Here is a 14,035-nt window from a genome sequence, read left to right on the forward strand (position 1 = left end):
TCCAGAGGGACTGAGGAGACCAAAGAATATCCTACACATTTTGACCAGAGAATTGGGCTAGAAAATGTAGCTGCAACAAAAAAAGAGGTCCGTTATAGCATTACTAAGTTGCTTCTGAGTCACTTTTAAGAGAGGGAGGGAGAAGAGATGCAGAACCAATTGACATCTTCCAAGATTTCACTGAGTGATGGTTGGAAGTCCTGAACAACCTTAGGAGTTCCCTTGCCTTGAAGCAGGTTGGTTTTCTATTCTCAGCTGGAATTCCCCTATATGCCCCTGTGCAGTAAACTCCCTTCCATCACTGGAGCAAGGTGAATAAATCAGAGGGATGGGACTAATCTTATGCTTCCAAGAGGCTAAATTTTATTTTTGCTTGATATAGACAGCATATTTACATGCAAGAATTTGCTGTTTTGTTGGCAGAATCTGGACTATTAAGCATTACCATTCCTTACAACCACAGGGATTACTGTAAATCCTCAGAGAATTTTGTTGCATTGGATAGTCACAAACTTTCTGGTTATTTTCACCCTCTCTCAATAATTTATTACAAAAGAATCCTCAGGAAGTATCCTTTTTTTGTTGTTTGTTTTCCCACAAAAGTGGTCATAGCCCAGAGGTTTCATACAATTGTAACAATCTCTTTCTTTTCAGCCATTGCCCATGCCATGCTCCTGTAGGCCTGTCACCAGATTTTTATGCCTTCCTCCCCATCAAAACCATATCCACAGGGCCGGCCTGGTGGCGCAGTGCTTAAGTGCGCATGTTCCGCTTCTTGGCAGCCCGGCGTTCACAGGTTCGGATCCCGGGTGCCGACATGGCACAGCTTGGCAAAAGCCATGCTGTGGTAGGTGTCCCACGTATAAAGTAGAGGAAGATGGGCATGGATGTTAGCTCAGGGCCAGTCTTCCTCAGCAAAAAGAGGAGGATTGGCAGTAGTTAGCTCAGGGCTAATCTTCCTCAAAAAACAAAAAAGCCATCTCCCCGCTCCATCCTCAATAAGCAGGCAGACCTGAGGAAGAAGGACTGAGCTGGTGATGAGTGGATTTAGTAGAGGAATCTGAGGATCCTTAAAGTTCTTTGCTTCACCTTCTGAGATTTCTAGGGCTAGACATCAGTCCTGTAGTGTGATGACACTGGAAAGCACGTGGACTCTGCAGTCAGTCAGTTCTGGGTTGGAATCCTATCTCTGCCGCTTACTAGCCAAGTGATGTCCAGCAATTCAGTTTCCATATTTATAATGTGAGGATAATACTCATTTGTTGCTGCTGCCTGTTTTCCTGACCACATGGCCATTTCCCTAGGTCCTTCCCCCTAATTCCTACAGCTATTCTGTCATCTTGAGCTTTGCCCATCATGTTTGACTTTGCCCTGTGATATCCATAGGGTACAGATTGTTTTAATCTAGGCTTCAACTCATGGCTGTGCAGACCCTCCCTCAATTTTGTTTGTAGAATGAAAGCTGCATGAGGGCAAGGGCTGTGGTTATTGGTGCTTACTCATATTCCCAGTACCTAGGACCATATCTGGCATATGGTAGGTGATGAATAAATATTTGTGGGACGAATGTATGGATGCATAAACTCCCTGATCCTGGTGCCCAGATCAGTCCCTTTGACCTACTGCTGCACACAGCTTAATGTAAGGAGTGGTTACAGCCTGTAGGACCAGGTCCTGCTCAGGCCCTATTCTGTGAGCAGGGCTACTTACCTGCTTTTCCCTGGATATACCTACAAAATTCAGTTAGTTTGTGCAGGGCTGATTCTGAGTCACCCTGTACTTGAAGGGGTTAATAGGACTGTACAGGCCTATTTAAGTTTAATGTAGAACTTGAGAAGGATGACAAAAATGATTAGTTGAGCCGTTAGAACTCCCAAAGAGGAAGGAGTCAAATGTATTTTACTAGAAAGTGAATGTATACAAACATATACTCCCAAATCAAATAATATTGCTGGGTTTTGGAACCAGTTACCAGTGTCTCATCACTAGGATACTGATGAAACCATTAGACAGAAATTCATGGTTGATGCTCTGAGCTGCATTCATCATCCTGTTCTTGAGTCATGAAATGAGAACTTCAGTCTCCTTTAACAGTCCAAGCCAGTATATATACATCAGACTGGCTATTTCCTCACATTACGCCTAATAAACTAATTGAGGAGAGTTCACAGGGTCCACAAATGCTCAGAGTTCAGCCTTGTGAAGCTTACATTCTATTTATTGTAATTGTAGGGCATCAGCTGTCTCTTTTCTTATCTGCCAATTGCACAGGATGGGCAAAAGCTGTAGGTGCATCTGCTGTGCTTGAGAACGCTTTCTTCTACATCTGTCACAAACTTGTTACAAAATATAGATGTCCTGGAAGGAGTCTACTGACCATGTTGATTGGGTGAAATGAAAATATACTTCCGAGTAGAGTGTTACCTAAAAGAGTATCCCCTGGTTTCTTGAGGGGTGTCAATTCAGTGACTGCTTCCTGTATTACACTATAAATATGTCTGGCTGAAGTGAAGCTAGAAGTAGTCTATTTCCTGTTGCAGTGGGGTAAGGTGGGGTCATGTATGTCCATTTCCTTTTTATGATCCTGAGGACAGCCTGAAACTGCAGAAAAACTAAGGTAATAGTAGATGCAAACTAGGGGAGGTAAGAGCTGAAAGAAGTGTATGATTGAGGTTGAGTATATGATTGATAGTTAAGTATCAGAGCCCAGTTAATGCTTAGCCAAGATATAAGCCTAGTTTATATTTTGGCAGGGTCCAGTTAAGGCCCAGTGAGAGCTTAAGCCTAATTAAGGTGTACTCAAGCCCAGATGACGCCTAAACTTAGTTAAGTATTAGTCAGAAACTAGTTCAGGTATAGCCAGGACCTATACCTGGTTAAAAGCTAACCAACATGGTTAAGATCTCGTCAGAGTACGTTCAGGACTAGCCATTGCCTAAGCCTAGCTTATGTTTAGTCAGAGCCCAGTCAGGACCTAAATCTACTTATGTTTTAGTCAGAAACAAGTCGAGGTAGATCCAGGGCCTAAGCTTGTTAAAGCCTCGTTGGAGCCTAGTTAGGCTTAGCCAGAGTCTTCTTAAGGTATAGCCAGGGCCTAAAACTAGATTATGATTAGTCAGAGCTCAGGTGGGGCCTAAATGTACTTACATTTGAGTCAGAAACTAAGCTTATTAACGTGAAGTCAGAGCCTAGTTAACGCCTACCCAGAGTCTTGTTAAGGTATACCCAGAGCCTAAACCTAGTTAAAAGCTAGCCAGTTCAGTTAAGGCCCAACTAGAGCCAAAGACTAGTTAGGTCTAGTCAGAGCCCAGTTAAGGCCTAGCCAGAGACTTAACCTAGTGAAGGTCTAGTCAGGACGTAAGAGTCTAGTTAACATATAGCAAGGGCCTGAGACTAGTTCAGGGCTAGTTAGCCCAGTTACAGCCTATTTATTCCATTAAGGACTAACCAGGGCCAAAGCCCAGTTAAGGCTTCATCAGCCCAGTTAAGGCCTAGTCAGGGCTCAGCTGAGGCTTAGTCAGGGTTCAGTTCAGGTGTTGTCAGAGCCTATGACTAGTTAAGGCCTAGCCAGCCAAGTTAAGGCCTAATCAGGGTCTAAATATAATTTAGGCCTAGCTAGAACACATTTAAGCCCCAACCAGGGCCAAAGCCTAGTTATGGCCTAGCTGGGGCCTAAATCATGAGAAGGTATAGTCTTGCTAGTTAAGGAATAGCAAGGCCCTAAGTCTAGTTAAGACTTAGTCAGCAGAGTTAGGGACTAGTCAGCCCAGTTAAGGCCTAGTCAGAATCAAATATGAGTTAAGGCTTAATCAGCTAGTTAATGCCTAGTCAGGGACTAATTCTAGTTAAGTTCTATTCAAATCCCAGATAAGGTGTAGCCATTAACTAAGTCTATTTATAACTTGTCAAAGCATATTTAAGGCTTATCTGAGGTCTAAGTCTAAAGAAGACCTAGTCAGAGTCTAGTTAAAGCATGGCCTGGGCCTAGTTAAGGCCTAGTCAGGGCTTAAACCTAGTAAAAGTTTTGTCAGACTCTAGTTAAAGCCTATACAGGGCCTAAGCCTACTTAGGGTCTAGTCATCCTAGTTAAGGTTTAACCAGCCCAGTTAAGCTCTAGCCAGCCCTAAGGCTAGTTAAGTCCTAGTCAGAGCCCATTTAGCCTAGCGAAGGACTATGCCTAGTTAACATCTAGTCAGAGTATAGTTAAGGCCTAGCCAGGACCTAAGTCTAGGGAAGGTGTAGTCAGTCTCACTTGAGGCCAGCAAGGGTCTGAGCCTATTTAAGATCTATTTAGCCTAGTTAAGTGTCAGAAGGCATTAAACTTAGTTACTTCCTAGTCAGAGTGTAGTTAAGGTGAAGCCAGGGCCTAAGTCTAGTTAAGACCTAGTCATCCCAATTAAGGCTTATTCAGGCCCTCAACTTTGTTAAGGGCTAGTCAAGACTAGGGTAACCAATTCATTCCAGTTTACCCAAGACTTTCCATATTTATTGCTGAAAGTCCTTGATCCTGGGAAATCCCTTGGTCCCTGGCAAACCAGATTGGTTGCTCACTCTAGTCAAGGCCTTTTAAAGACAACTTTTCTTTCCTTGGAGTTTAGTTTACGAAACACATTTTCAATGTTATTTCATTTGATTATTACAGCATCCATTTGAGAGATGTGTCATCATCATCCCCAATATACAGATGAATAAACTCAGGTTTAGAGAGAATAAGTGCCTTCCTCAATGCCGCATAGTTAGTAAGTGTCAGAGGTAAAGTTTAAATCTATGTTTGAACTCAAAAGCCACACTCTTATTTTTTAAACTCAAGTAAAGGGGCATCTGCCCATAAACCAAAGTTGTCTATATCACAAAAGCAATACTTGCTCAAGGTATTATCATCATCTTATTTTCAGATCAGGAAAGCAAGTCACAGCGAGCTTAAGTGACCTGCCCCCCAAAGGTAAGAAAACTTCCAGGCTTGAACTCAGGTTTCTCTGCCTCCAAATCCCATATTTTTCCTCTTAAGAATAATGTCTTTCCTCCATCCTTCCTACTTCCCCAGTGTCAAATACTTCTGTACGTGTCTGTGTGGCTGAGGGTGTCGTACATGTCTTCACGTTTCAGTGCTGTTTGCATCCATGTGTTATCTGAGGTCCACCAAACATTTGGTAGACTGTACTTGTGCTGAAAATTCCGTTTTCAGCCTGAGGTTTATTTATTGAACTGATGCTTGCTGTTTCATTAGGGGATGTTTGTTGAACCTGGCAGCAGAGCTGACTTGGTAGTAAAGTCAAGCCTCAACCACTTGATTTGCTGTAATCAAAGGACAAAGGTGTTGAAGACAAACACAGCCCACTTAGTAATTCTTGAGAGGGTTACTGGATACATATATCCCTGTTATAATGACATTCTGGGAACCAAGGAAAGAGATCAGGCCTCCCTCTCTGGTACTATGGATTCAGCTGCCAGAAGGCACTGAGGACTTGGCTTGCCTTTTCCTGGCTATGCCATTTCTGTCACCTCCTGTGAGCTTACCAGGGGTGACAGGCATCTCTTAAAAAGCTCGTACATAAATATAGCTGTATCTTCCACTATGTTATCCTGACGACAAAATAGTTGCCACCCCTGCAGAATGTAGCAGCTTCTGGATTGGATGCCAGTGGTAGCAGTATGCCAAGAATGCAGTATCCTGTCCCCCCCGCCAAATAAACACCAGCTTCCTCTTCAGTGGTACACTTAAAGGGACAGTCTCCACTCTTCTTGTGTGGCAGTGGCAGTGGGGGAGAGCTTTCAACATGGGCAGTCAGTGGCTTAGATGGCGGCACAGTGGAAGAGGCCACCAGAATATACTTTAGGTAGCAGATGTCTTCCTGGACTGTAATTTCCCACTTTGTGCTAAGTTGCTTTGGAGAACTGTTTAGTTTAATGTGTAATGCAAGAGGAAGGCAGAGCTGCTTAGGAAGAAACAAATGATTTATTCCACTGAGCAGCTGGTGTATTCAAATGTTGCTTTCTTTCTTGGAGAGAGCGCCATTTGGGAATGGCATCATTTTCTCTGACATTCGCATGGCGATTCTCCAGATAAAATCAGGTCTTTAGATAACTTCACATGTTTGTATCCCAATGAACTGGTGGAACACATTCGGCTTCAAGGCACTGGGTTAATAGCAAAAGCAGGGCATGTCTCCGTCATAACAGAAAATCTGGAAGGTCTTTTCTCAAGGACTAGGGGCTTTGCAGTATAATGTTGGAGGCTATGGGAAAACAGTACAGAACTAGGTTTCTGGTTCTATGATATTCCAGCTATGTGATTTTGGGTAGATTATTTTGCCTCTTTGGATGTCAATTATCCTAAATGTAAAATGTATGTAAACTCTGTGTTGCCCTACCCACCTTATATGGTAATTGTGAAGATCAAATGAGCTACGAATTGAAAACAGAAAAAGAATAAAGTCCTATAAAAGTGTAAGGAATTATTAGCCCTATTATTCATTCAACAAATATTTATTGAGTACCCACTTTGTACCAGACACTGTTCTTGCACTTGAACAGAACAGAGATCACTGCCTTCATGGAGCTTACCTTCTAGAGAGCAGAGCCATAAAATAAATAATAATTATAATGAAAAGTAAACTATACAATATATATAGAAGGTGATAAATTCTAAGAAAAATGAAAAAGTAGAGTGGAATAAAAAAGACTCAGGAGTGCCAGGTTGAGAGGAGGAGCTTCAATTCTTGAGAGTGGTAAATGTAGCTCTCATTGAGAACGTAAGATGTAAGCAAAGGGTTGGCAGGAGGTGAGGGATTCAGCCATTCAGATATCTGAGTAAAGAACATTCCAGGCAGAAGAAAGAGCCAGTGCAACAAAGTGTGCCTGGTGAGTTTGGGGAATGGCAGAAAGGCCAGAGTGGCTGGAACAGAGGGAGGGGGAGAAAAGTAGAAGATAATGTTGCAGATTATATCATGGAGGGCCATGTAGGCCATTGTAAGGATCTGGGTTTTACTCTGAAGGAAATGGAGAGCCATAAGAGGGCTTTAAATGGACGTATACCATGATCTGACTTATGTTTTAAAGGGATCACTCTGGCTGTTGTGTTGAGAAGAGACTGGAGTGAGGCAAAGGGAATCCTGTTAGGAGGCTGTTGAAATCGTCAAGGTGAGAGGTGGATAATGGTGGCTCACAATGACAAGTTATTAGATTTTGGATATATTTTGAAGGCAGAGTCAACAGGATATCCTGATAGATTGGCTGTGGATTGTGGGAAAAAGAAAGAGTCAAAAATAAACTCAAGATTTTTCAGCCTGAGTAGTTAGAAGGATAGCGTTGCCATCTACTGAGCTGGGGAAGACTGTATGTGGAGTAGGTTTTGGAGGGAAGACCAAGGATTAAGTTTTGGATATACTGAGTTTTAGATAACCATAAATCAATGTGAAGGCAAGTAGATGCACAAGCATGGGATTCTGTGGAAAGGCCTAAGCTAGATATATAAATTTGGGAGTCATCTGCATATAGGTATTATTTACAGCTGTATGAAATCACCAAGGAGGTGACTCTAGATGAAGAGGCAGAGGACTTGGGGAGTGATCAACCATGTCAAATGCTGCTTATAGGACAAGTAAGATAAGGACTGGGACTTGACCATTGGATTTAGTAGTGTGTAAGTAAGTCACTGGTGACTTTGACAAGGGTGGTTAGGTAGAGTGGCCATTATATTTAATTAAAACTGTGTTTTAGAACAGAAATATTTAACCTGGTAATATCAGTCACAAGAGATGAGAGAGAGAGATTTTGTTTTTGTAGAACAAACCTGCCTTGAAATTCCCCTACTTCTAGCTAATATTAAAAAAGAAATCCAGGGGCCGGCCTGGTGGTGCAGTAGTTAAGTTTGCATGTTCCACTTTGGCGGCCCAGGGTTTGCCGGTTCGGATCCCCGGTGCGGACATGACACCGCTTGGCAAAAGCCATGCTGTGGTAGGCATCCCATGTATAAAGTAAAGGAAGATGGGCATGGATGTTAGCGCAGGGCCAGTCTTCCTCAGCAAAAAGAGGAGGATTGGCAGTAGTTAGCTCAGGGCTAATCTTCCTCAAAAAAAAAAAAAAGAAAGAAAAGAAAGAAAAAAGAAATCCTGTAAGGAATCCTGTAAAGACAAGTCCACCCAGCCTTTAGCTTAAGCAGCATGCTGGTCTGGTATTGGGAGGGCTCTTGCCAGAGGACAGGGCTGTGGCCCTGGTGTGCTTTTCTGAATGCCAAGCATACATATAGGCAATAGGATTCGCTCTTTACCCATGCTTAAAATGCTAATCTTTGGCCCCTTCATGAACCTTGAGAGGAAGGGGAATGAAATCTTCAGAGAGGAAGGAAACAATAAATTCATGCCCAAGGACAAAGCATTTTTCTTTTTAGGATATTAGGAAAGATGTTTTTTCTGTCTCACTTCCTCTGATTTATTCTGATGGTATCTATCTCAGAGGTCAAAAATGGAGAAGTTAGAAAACAGGAGACCAAGTATTCTTGTCTTCTTTTTTATTTTCATAGGTCAGCATATGGTCTTAAGATGACTTTAATGTTCATTTAGGTTTTTGGTAGTTTTTCCTTTTTACTAGAGCATTCTAACTGTAGGTGCACTCTGGGAATAGTAGTTTGTTGGGATGAGGACAATGAAATTCTTATCCTCAAGGGGACTGGTGGCCTATGATCTACTTAGTAAGCCACCCACCACAGCTGAATTGTGTTCTTGCTGACATCTTAACACTGCTTCTTATTTTGCTGGTGATTTGGAGCTCCCCAGAGCATCACTAGGCAGACCGCAGTGTAAGAGACAGCACAGAGGGCCTAGGGACTGAAGAATCAGATTCTTATTCTTGCTCCGCCAGTAACCAACTGTGTAATCTTGGCAAGTCACTTATCCTCTTTGGATCGTCACTTCTTCAGTTGTAAAATAGGGATAATCCTTGCTGCGCAGGATTGTTATAAGGATTAAATACGTTAATGTATGTGAAGGTACTTGAGGATATAATTAGCAGAAGGTGGAAACTATAAAACACTGGCATGAGATACCAAGGGAGGTTATGGAATCTTATTTTGAGATCATTAAAAACAGAAGCACTCTGGGGCTAGCTCCGTGGCCGAGTGGTTAAGTTTGCGCGCTCGGCTGCGGCAGCCCAGGGTTCAGATCCTGGGCGCGGACATGGCACTGCTCATCAGGCTACGTTGAGGTGGCGTCCCACATCCCACAACTAGAAGGACCTGCAACTAAGATATACAGCTACGTACAGGGGGGGTTTGGGGAGATAAAAGCAGAAAAAAAAAAAAGATTGGCAACAGTTGTTAGTCCAGGTGCCAATCTTTAAAAAAAAACAAACAAAAAAACCCAGAAGCACTCCTACTTTGGTGGATAAGCAGTAGGCATATCTACAGGCAGAAGGAAGAACTATGTGACCTCTGGTCTTCTTTCCAGGTGGCAAAATAAACTAATTGAGTGTCTCCTGGCAAGCTGGCTTTTGCCACAGAAACAGAGAGGAGGCCACGACTGGTGCTTAGTCCTGCTCTTGTTAAATTTCTAAGAGGTGCTCTTGAAGCTCAGGACTAAATATGGGCTAGGATCATAAGGGATAAAAAGTCTACAAAGATATTTGAATCACGTTCCCTTTCTTACCCAAATGATTCACATAGGAAGATGTGAAAGTCTGGGCTGGTTCAGGTAATGTCACACTAGACACAGGGTAACAGCCTTCATTATCTTGCCTCAAAGACTTTGCCAATTCCTTTGCGAGTAGATGTTTCCAAAGAATAGCTAATTAATGCTTTGAAAGATTTGTAGTCGTAATACCAAGTGAAGGGCCTTCTGCATGCAGCTGGTAATGTATTAGAGGAATAGGCACTGAGCAGCCCAAAGTGTAGTCAGCTTTTACCTGCCAGAGCCAGGGCGAGAGTGTGCAGGTACTTCAACGGTGAGAAGGAATTAGGCTAGGAAGGCCCACAAATCCTCAAAGATTGCCTACCTGATCGGCGTCAGGTCTCCTGAAAGGGTTATATATGAACTAGAGCCACAAGACAGTTCTACTCCCTCACATCTTTATCCAAGTTCAAAGTCATGTCGGTTCTAACTGTGAGATGAATTTTATCTCTGGTACTTTCTTCTAGTTTTTGTAATGCCTGCAGCTGTCTCCCCTCCTATCCTCCAGGGGTTGTTAGTCAGTACCCAAGATGTCCCACACACTGTTTCCTGGATCCTGGAACTTCTCCAGAACAATTATAATAGCTAGCATTTATTAAGGGCTTACTATATACCAGGCACCATTCTAAACTCATTGCATGCATTAACTCATGTAATTCTCACAACTGTTATTATCTTCATTTAACAGATGAGGAAACTGAGGCAAAAAGTAGATTAGCAACCTTCCAGTTAGTAAGTGGAAAAGTTGAAATTCGAACCTAGGTATGTTTGACACAGATCTTACCCTTACGAGAATCAGCATCGTTCTACTGTCTCTCCTAGAGAAAATATACAAACAAACAGAACAACTTTCCTTCTTCCCTCTCAGAAAGCTGAGGAAAGACTTCGGAATAGAATCCCTTTTCCTGTTACCTCCAAATTCTGTTTTTATTTCCCTTATTTTAGATCTTGTCCTCTGCACTGGTAATATTTAAAAGCCGAGAATCTTTTTAGAATGATTATAGTTCTTTTCAGGCTCTCTGGGGGCCTGTGGGTGTTCCACAACAGTCAAGATTCAGGAACAAGCCTGTGCAGGGTCCCACCAAGTCAAGATGGGGTGGCTGTCCTCATGTATGAATAGTGTTTTGAAGAAACTATTTGTCTGTCGAGGAAAATAGCCAAGAGATATATTTTCAGATGTGCTTGTTTTTCTCCAGTGACTAAGTTTTACTGAAGGGTAAGCAAGTGATTCTCTCTGCGGCAGTGAGCAAATCTGGAGGAAGAGGGAAGAAATTCAGAATTCGGTTTAAATTGACCATAAGGACGTTTCCTACTCCCCCTTTTTTGAGTTTCTGTTTCGAATTTTCCATGTATTTTTAAGAAGGGGCCATGTTTAGCTCCTCAACCACACAATTATTTCTTTTTTTTCTTGATAAATTAAAGATGGCTCATGGGAATTTTAAATGTCAGATCCTATAACAGGCGAATGCCTTATTGCATACATTTTTTTTTAGGCAAAGGTTTGTAGCTTTTATTAAAAAAGGAGTTTAAAGGGTAAATCCTGTTGCTTTGTTCATTGTCATCCCCCTCCTCCCCAGAGAGCTCCTGCTATGTCAAAATGATAAAACTTGCTCTTTGGGGACAAGGACCTCTTGATGTTTTCCTCAGGGGTGGGGAAGGCAATGGGAAGTAATGTCTGAGGGTGTTTTTAAAAAAATTTTTATTGAATGCATGTATCCAAACGGTACTGCAGCACTAGAGAAGGGAGCATCATGGAAAAATTTACTGTTTGTAAATAGGAAACCGGCACCTATCCTCACCAAAGGCACATTTTAATCTCTCCCACATAACTGCCTCTGTTCCCCCTGGATATGAACTAATTTACCTTGCCTGATGCAGAGAAGCTTATCGTCTATAAACATAGAGCCAGAGGATTTGGATTGCTTTGCTCCTTTTCCATCCTACTGTTAGACATTTATTGCCAGTTTGCCAGTTATGAGCATCACAAAACAGCAGAGTAGGACTATCGGCTAAAAGAAAAATGGTGGCCTTTGATTAGTTGTACTGACGAAAATGTCGTAAGAGTGAGATTGGTAAAAATCTATGGGGTTAAAGATCCTAGTTATTGGATCGATGGCACAGCCCCTGCTCCAATTGTTTTTCTGAGGGACTCGTAAGATGTGGGTTATCTCATCTTGCATCAGTTTACAACTCTGTCTAGCTATAAGGGCTTCTTGCTCTGCTTAGCACTGCCATGAAGTAGAGAGCCACACAGGCCAAAGGGACCCTCTCTGTACCTTCAGACTTCATTCTGTTTTCATTGGCTGTGGTAACTGGCTTGCCAAACTCTGGCAAGACTCTCATCACTATCTTGCTGTCCTTACTGGTTTTATAGGAAGGAGATCCGAAATTAAAAATAAAACTTTTTTTGATATATAGCGTATATAGTTGAATGCTTTTTCTTTTATATATGTAATCATATGAATACATAGAACATTTCCAGCATCCCATAAGGCTTTTCATAGCCCTTCCCAGTCAATAACCCCCCACCCAGATGTAACCACTGCATTCACCTCTGTTCTATAGTTTCGTTTGCCTGTTCTTAAATTTTATAAAAATGGATTTATATGATATGTACCTTTATGCATCTGATTTCTTCAACATTCTTGTACATGGATTTTTGTGGATATTTGTACTCCCTTATTTGGGTTATGTACTTAGGATTAGAATCACAGGGTCATGTGATAGATGTATGTTGAGTTTCAGTAGATACTGCCAAACGGTTTTCCAAAGTAGTTGTACCAGTAATCACTTTCACCAACAATGTGTGAGAGTTCCAGTTGTTCTGTGTTCTTCTCGATGATTGGTATTCTCAGTTTCTTCAATTTGAGCTATTCTGGTGGGGTTTTGTGCATCTCATTGTAGTTTTAATTTGCATTTTCCTGACGAACAATAAGGATTAAAACCTATTCATATGCTTGTAGGCCACTTGGATGTTCTCTTCTGTGAAGAGCCATTCAATTCTTTCTATTTTTTAAAGTTGGATTGTCTTTTTCTTATTGATTTGAAGGAGTTTAAAAACATATGTATATACTGAATACAGTTCCTTTGTTGGATAAATGTATTGTGAATATTTTCTCCCAGCTTGTGGTTGGCCTTTTCACTCTCTTAAGGTGCTTTTGATAAATGGAAGTTCTTAATTCTAATGAAATCCAAGTTGACAATCTTCTTTCATAATTAATACTTTTTATGTCAAATAAGAAACCTTTGCCTACTGAAGGTCATGAAGATATTCACCTGTGGTTTGATCTAGAATATTTACTGTTTCACCTTTCATGTTTGGGACTATGATCCATTTCAAATTATTATCGTTATTTTTACTATTATTTTTATTATTATCGTTATTTTGGTATCTGGTGTGAGGTAAGGGTCACGGTTCCATTCGTTTATTTGTTTGTCCTTGTCCCAGGACCATGCTGTCACAATTACTACAGCTATATAGCTAGTCTTGATATCTGAGAGTGTATGTCCTCCAATTTTGTTTTTCTTCAAGATGTTTTGGCTATACTAAGCCCTTTATATATCCTTATAAGTTTTAGAATCTCCTTGCCCAAAGCACTTTTGGGAATAGTTTTGAGCTTCTTAAGTCAGCCTCCCCATGCCCTCCCAACTTCAATTTCTAGGTAACGTTTTGAGCGAGAAACCAGCAGCGTATTTGCGGCAGTCCCCCTCCCTCTAGTGAGAATTTGTCTCAGAAATACTGCGATACTTTACGACATTTCACTCTGCGTTTTCCGCGCGGGCGCCAGCCTAGAACTCAGCTAACTTCTTCGAGTGAGTAAAGCTACCCCTGCGTTTAAGGCTTCTTAAATTTACAATCCATTATGCTAGCCTCAAACTTTATGCAGATTTCTCGTTCCTTGGTAGAGACCCTCTGCCTTTGGGCCAAACCTTATCTTCAACTTGTTCCCAGAATTAGCAAATATCTCGGGGGAAGAAAAAAGACCATGATTATCAGCTCACTTAGGAAGGGCTCTTCCTCTCTGAAATCTTAGTTACTCTTGTCCTTGTTTCCAAAGGTTGCAGATATCTTTAAACCTATCAATTTTGCAGTTTATCCGTTTTTTCTTTTTTTTTTTTGGTGGTTGTTTTTTAGTTGCGATGGGAGAATTTACATCTCGCTTGAAAGCGAAAGTCCAGAAAACATTTACTAGGCAAAACCTTGACCCTCTCATCCATCTCAGCTCTATCACTGGTGAATAGTTTCTGAGTGTTTGGGCCCATTCAGTAGGTCAGTGGAAGAGCAGATAAAATGGACACATTTCCATAACAAATAATGGGGATCCCTAAGGGGACTGATCAGGCTCTCTCTCTCTCTCCGCCTTGGTCCTCAC

At 41.7% G+C, this 14,035-nt stretch overlaps 1 protein-coding gene and 1 long non-coding RNA gene across 9 annotated transcripts in view; one reads left to right on the forward strand and one right to left on the reverse strand.

Moving 5' to 3' along the window:
• The window catches only part of TRPC5 (transient receptor potential cation channel subfamily C member 5), a 270,889-nt gene that overhangs the window by 81,257 nt on the left and 175,597 nt on the right, over positions 1–14,035 (reverse strand). The gene's annotated exons all lie outside the window — the stretch shown is intronic.
• LOC138921712 (uncharacterized) overlaps positions 1–14,035 on the forward strand; it is a 69,795-nt gene that overhangs the window by 48,055 nt on the left and 7,705 nt on the right. For 5 of the 8 annotated variants that reach the window (XR_011434536.1, XR_011434532.1, XR_011434530.1 and 2 more), the window contains one exon: positions 4,896–4,942. The exons of the other annotated variants lie outside the window; for them this stretch is intronic. This is a non-coding gene — a long non-coding RNA (uncharacterized lncRNA). The remainder of the gene's footprint in view (positions 1–4,895; positions 4,943–14,035) is intronic. 8 annotated transcript variants of the gene reach the window in all.

This window comes from Equus caballus, chromosome X (genome assembly GCF_041296265.1).
Source record: "Equus caballus isolate H_3958 breed thoroughbred chromosome X, TB-T2T, whole genome shotgun sequence".
Taxonomy (NCBI): Eukaryota; Metazoa; Chordata; class Mammalia; order Perissodactyla; family Equidae; genus Equus; species Equus caballus.